The sequence below is a fragment of the Sinocyclocheilus grahami genome, unplaced genomic scaffold, assembly GCF_001515645.1.
Source record: "Sinocyclocheilus grahami isolate Dianchi unplaced genomic scaffold, SAMN03320097.WGS_v1.1 scaffold540.1, whole genome shotgun sequence".
In the NCBI taxonomy this organism is placed as follows: domain Eukaryota; kingdom Metazoa; phylum Chordata; class Actinopteri; order Cypriniformes; family Cyprinidae; genus Sinocyclocheilus; species Sinocyclocheilus grahami.
The window spans coordinates 191,561-198,125 of record NW_015505719.1 but is presented as its reverse complement, the minus strand read 5'-3'; the positions used below and the strand labels follow the sequence as shown (position 1 = coordinate 198,125).

General features: G+C 36.9%; 1 pseudogene; it reads left to right on the top strand.

Moving 5' to 3' along the window:
- The window catches only part of LOC107555605 (neuroblastoma-amplified sequence-like), a 197,259-nt pseudogene that overhangs the window by 70,346 nt on the left and 120,348 nt on the right, over positions 1–6,565 (top strand).

Here is a 6,565-nt window from a genome sequence, read left to right as displayed (position 1 = left end):
TTGTCCTATGAAGCACATTTATAGCAGCACAGATGTGGAGCAGACGCAGGCCTCTGCAAGGCTCTGATAACGGTATGAAAGTGACGTGATGTCAGAGTCTCAGTCTGTAATTAAGAAATAAGAAGAATCAAAACTCATTTGAAGGAATGGCTGCTGCTTTTTTCTGTTTTCGCGTTAAAGGAACAGTTCAATCAAAAAAAGAAAATTCTGCCATCATGTACCCATCCTCGTCGTTCCAGACCGATATGAGATTCTTTCTTCTATGGAACAAAAAAATTAGTTTTTTTTATTTTCGGAAAAGTTGAAGCAGTTTTGGGTGAACTGTCTGTTAAATATTGTATTTTGAATCTTCTTTGTGTGTCCGTTAGGTCATGTCTGCTGTTGATCACGGATTGTCCTTCTCTTGTCCAAGAGGAATTGGATCTCATCAGTGTCCTCTCTCGACTGGAGCAGTTTGGCGTGAAGGTTCTTCCCTTACAAGGTAATGCAGCACTAAGCTATTACTACCGTTCGAAAATATGTTCTTCTTCCATTTCCTTCAGGAGATTCGTGCTCAAGCCGACTAAGATCAAATGTTCAAATGTTTGTGTTTATGGCTCTGTTCGTGTTTGCTTTTCCTGTTTGGTTTGAGGGAACTATCTCATAACAAAGTAAAAAAGTAAAATGTCAAACCAGGGCTGGATGATGTATCAAATATATCTGTTTTTCAGACTAGTGATTAGGGATGCACGATATTGGATTTTTGCCGATATCCGATATGCCGATATTTTTCAACTCATTTTGGCCGATATCAATATATTTCCTTTAGTTTGGAAACAACACTGAGTCTCTCCTCTGTGGAAATTATAAGCAAATTATTTTTAATTTTGGTTAGTTTTTAACAAGAACTTATTTGTTAGAATTAAATCAACAATAATGTAGTTCTTTTATAGTGACAGTACATTGATGCTTTGAAAATAACTATAAATAAACAATATGAATTGCTGCATTTTTTTCCAGAAAGATGCAGTAGTAACCTTAACATTTTATTTTAAAAGTTAACATTTGTAGATGGCCTAAAGCAAGAGTTGTAAAAATTCTAAATATCTTTTAGAGCTCATAATTTGTTTAAAAAATATAACATATTACACATTAATGAATATATCAGTATATATAAAATTATTTAATTTACAAGTGTCATGTTTGTGATTTTTTTTTAATTCATATAGCTTCTGACCTTTAAATCAAAACATTATTTTATGACATCAATTACTGCTTTATTTAATCAGAAACAGTCTAAATGTGATTTGTGTACTTTACTTTCATTTGATTAGAAGTAGGCCAACAGCGCCCCCTATGGAATTAAAACTCCTTAGCAGGCATTAGGACCCAGGGGAGGCTGCCGCTGCTGCCGCTGCACGTGCTGTTACTGTTTACTCTATCATACAAGAACACGTCATTCTGTATGTGCATTCTCAGTTTAAATGCAGCGATCCAAAACAGTGAATCTAATCACCATTCAGGCAAAACTTTGCTTTAAGAATGAGCCACACTGATGATGTGATCTAATCGCTAGCATACCCATGAGCACATGTGAGTTAATGTATTCCTCTTATTGGCAAGACATATTGGCACAATTTTTCATATCGGCTGATGCCGATATTTCCATTTTAAAGCCATTATCGGGCGATTCCGATATCGGTCCGATAATATTGTGCATCCCTACTAGTAATTATATATTTTTTTCGGCAAGGATGCATTAAATTGATCAAAAGAAAAGACCATTTTAATTTTACTGAAGATTATATTTCAAATAAATGCTGTTCTATTCTGTTCTTTTCTATTCAAAAAGAATGATCGTAGTTTCCTCAAAAAATTTTAAGCATTAATTATTTTAACCCGTAAATAGAAATGTTTGTTGTCCACCGAATCAGTATATTAGAATGATTTCTGAAGGATCATGTGACACTGAAGACTGGAGTAATGGCTACTGAAAATTCAATTTTGCCTTCAGTAGATTCAGTAGGTTATATTTTAAAAATGATTAAAATAGAAAACATTTGAATATTTTTATAAAATTTCACTGTTACTTGTTTATACTGCATTTTTGATAAAATACATATTTCCTCTGAAATTACTCAAAATAGTCACTTTCCCTGTTATTTGACCAAACCGCCATTGTTGTTGCAATTAGTAAAATACAGTAAAAATCAAATTAAAAAAATGTACACATACATTCAATGCACATTTTTCCATAGCTTTTATTTAGGTGAACATCAGGGAGAATTATATTTAATAATCTCTGTCTATGTTCCAGTACAGCAATAAAAAGCAATTAGCCACATGCATGTATGCGTTTTTTTTCTTTTACAAAAACCACTTTATGCACGAGGAAAGCCATTTTGGTCAACCTTTTTGAGCATTATCGCATACAGATTTGATATATCATCCAGCAATAGTCAAAAATTGACTTTTTTTTCCCCTCGTCAAGAGTAAATGGAGTGATTCTCCCTGGTTCATGCTGTGAAAATTGAAGAGTGTATTAATGATCTGTTACAGTCGTAACATGCTTTACACAATATATGCTTTGCAATACATTATTGGTCTATATCAGTGATCCTCAAATCTGGCTCGCTAGATTCACTTTCCTGCAGAGTTTAGCTCTAACCCTAATCAAACACACCTGAGTTTGCTGATCAATGTCTTCAGGATCATTTGAAAATCACAGGTAGGTTTGTTTGATTATAAGGTTGGAGCTAAACTCTGCTGGAAAGAGGATCTCGTGAGCCAGATTTGAGGATCACTGGTCTATATGCACATTAACATATCTAGCCGTTGCACCATGACTTGCTGTTTTTTATTTCAGGTATTTCAAAGCAGTTCTATTGTACTCAGCCTAGCTTTATTGATTCAAGAACGTGTCCTGTGTGGACGCCCGTTTATTAAACCTTGCATTTTTATTGTATTACTAACACTGTCCTCAAGAGCTTTTCTCATACATTTCCATTTTCAATTTTCTGCTAGATAGTCTATTGAGGTTACAAAAGAGATATCCGGTAAAACCAATGTTAAAGGGATACTCCACCCCAAAATTAGAATTTTGTCATTAATCACTTACCCCCATGTCGTTCCAAACCCGTAAAAGCTTCGTTCGTCTTCGGAACACAATTTAAGATATTTTGGATGAAAACTGGGAGGCTTGTGACTGTCCCATAGACTGCCAAGTAAAATACACTGTTAAGGTCCAGAAAAGTATGAAAAGCATTGTCAGAATAGTCCATCTGCCATCAGTGGTTCAACCGTAACGTTATGAAGCGACGAGAATACTTTTTTTACACGAAGAAAACAAAATTAAGGAGAGGAGGAGAGTCTATGGGACAGTCACAAGCCTCCCGGTTTTCATCCAAAATATCTTAAATTGTGTTCCGAAGACAAACAAAGCTTTTACGGGTTTGGAACGACATGGGGGTAAGCAGTGGTTTAGTGGTGCCTGGAGAGGTGGGTATACTCTTAATTTATGTTCCAATTTTTTTAAGCGGCCCAGCAACAGCCTGTGTTATAAACAGCGACATGTAAGAGTCAAGATTAGTCTTGCATACACTCTTAAAAATAAAGGTGCTTCACGATACCATAGAATAATCTTTTTTGTCTAAATGGTTCCATAAAGAACCTTTAACATCTGAAGAACCCTTCTGTTTCACAAAAGGTTCTTTGTGGTGAAAAAAGGTTCTTCAGATTACAAAAAGGTAAGAAAGAGATGGTTCTTTAAAGAACCTTTGACTGAATGGTTCTTTGTGGAACCAAAAATGGTTCTTCTATGGCAGGGATCCTCAAATCTGGCCCACGAGATCCACTTTCCTGCAGAGTTTAGCTCTAACCCTAATCAAACACACCTGAGCATGCTAATCAATGTCTTCAGGATCATTAGAAAATCACAGGTAGGTGGGTTTGATCAGGGTTGGAGCTAAACTCTGCAGCGCATTGGACCTCCAGGGCAAGATTTGAGGAACCCTGTTCTATGGCATCGCTGTGAAGAACCTTTTGAAGCACCTTTATTTTTAAGAGTGTATTTAGTTCACCCCAAAATGGGCCAATAGTATTTGCACATTTTCACTTTTTGTAACTTCTGCTACTTGACTTACTGGAGTAAGGATCATTATGAAATTAGTATTAGCCACAAAAGAGGTGCAGATTTTGCAATAAATAATTCAAATGTAAAAAATTACATAGATTACAACAATTAATATTTCGTCAGAACCTCTAGTAGACAAGCTATTTTGTTTAGTTATCCGTAGGAGAATCATGATCTCTATTTGATACCAAAAAAAAAAAAAAAAAAATCTTGATCAATTTATCCAGAATTGTGCAGCTCTACTCCTATGTTTGACTGACTGTTTCTCCCATGGCATACAGTGACGGGCAAATAGTAACCCCCTGCCCTACTCTACTCCCCCCATACCTTTTACAATTTATGTGTAGGCTATACTATATAGTGCGAAAAAATAAAATTATAATAAAATAGTTTAGAGCATTTTAATACAATTAAGCACTAGGCAAGCTGCTATATCAAACAGGACCACAAGGAGACGCCAAAAGATTACTAAACCTACTTCCTTGACCTGACTGTACAGGCTAATATATGGATCCATCCAGAATCTAAAAAACACCTTCAGGCTTCAGCAACATCCATTATAAAACACTCATGCTTTTAAGCCAAATACACGCTGAAAAGAATAATTCTGGACGTGACTCTAGGCCATCTCTGATGAAACGGTCGGGTTTTCTCTGTAGCTGTTTTGAACTTAGGTTACTGTTTGAAGGCATTCGTATACTGGATCCTTGGACTGAAAAGTTTACAGGAGTTTACCGATTTAAAACATCTGATCGCAAAAACATGCTTCTTTTCCTTTTTAAGGTATTGTTTTCATTATAATGTATTCAAATTAGTAGTCAATAATTAAATATTATTTTATCACTCTTCGTGCCTCCCCTGACATGCACTCATGCCCCAGACCGACTTGCATTCACGTGATTTGTCGAGATGAGAGGCTGGCGCGGGCGCAATCATCAATCAAATTTAAAGGTAAGCCGGTGCATCCTGACTTTACTGGGTATGTTTAGGGAATATTGGCATTTATTTACATGTGATTTGATTAGCTAGTCATGGTGGACTGTCATGATTTTGGCTAATGCAGGACACTAATGAATAATGCACATCAGAGGGGATTTAGAAGTGGGTATACGCAAAGCCGACTGATAAAGAAGTGGGTATACACCACTGGGGGTAAGTGATTAATGACAACATTTTCATTTTGGGGTGGAGTATCCCTTTAATATTCAATCTGGAGATTTAAAGCGGACAGTCATCTATTGTTAATCTGTTGTTGTCAGTGAAGCACATTTGTGAGGAGACAAAATCAAGATATCATTGATAATACAACACAAGTGAAAGTCAAGTAAAAGTACACATTTCTTAAAAAAAAAAAAAAGAAGGCCTCTTTAGCCCCATGTGTGCTTCTCCCAGCGTACTTTTGAAGAAGTGAAGAAACTGATTTATCTAGTCAAGGCAAGACCAGGAGCAACTCAAATCTCCTTCCTAAACTTACGAAGGAAGTCTGAATACATCAAGTGGAAACTCTCCTTGAGCTCATTCGCCCTTCATGACCTGAGTGACCCCGCGGCTGTCTCTGCACTTGTCTTTTTCTTAGTAGGCGAAGTTATACACCCGACTGTCAGCCAACGGGGAGCTGTAGTCTGCCTCAAAGCTCGTCTTACTGCCTAATTGATCTGCTTATTCCCCATCTTCTCCTCCAATTCATTTAAATCTGCACTTTTCAACTTTACAAGTAAAAGAGTTTGCGATAAAGCTAAACTGTAATTAATGACGCTCACATTCAAGTAAACACAAACCTCTTAGTGCCACACACACAGATCCGCGGCTGTTTTTGGAAGCAGGTTAATGGCTTTGGCAGGGGCTGCTGATGGCTGGCTGGTCTGTGTGTGGTTCAGGTGCTGCCCCCACAGTGTCTCCTCAGAAGATGGAGCTGTCTGCTCCCCCGCAGGCCTGTAACTCGCGGCCCGCTCGGGCCCCTGCCTGCTTCAGACCAGCGTGACCTCCAGCACAGACCACTTCCAGCTCAATATTTTAAACTGTGCTCAGTCAGACAGCTGAGACATGCTTTGTGTCCATCCAATTACCACACATCACAAGTACTTGCCTGTTATGACAGGAAGTGAGGAGAGTGCATGCAGTGAATTTGGTGTTTTTCATAATTTTTTTTTTTTGTTTAGATCTTTGCTGTGTTTTAAATGGAATGCTAGCTAATGCATACTGCACAGTGCGGACTTTATAAGGCATGCTATTTTTCAAAATGGTATGTAAGGAAGTGTGTAAAATATATATATATATATATAAAATATTCATTATATATACAATGGTGTGAAAAAGTGTTGGCCCCCTTCCTGATTTCTTATTTTTTTGCATGTTTGTCACACTTTAATGTTTCAGATCATCAAACAAATTTAAATATTAGTAAAAGATAACACAAGTGAACACAACATGCAGTTTTTAAATGAAGGTTTTTAT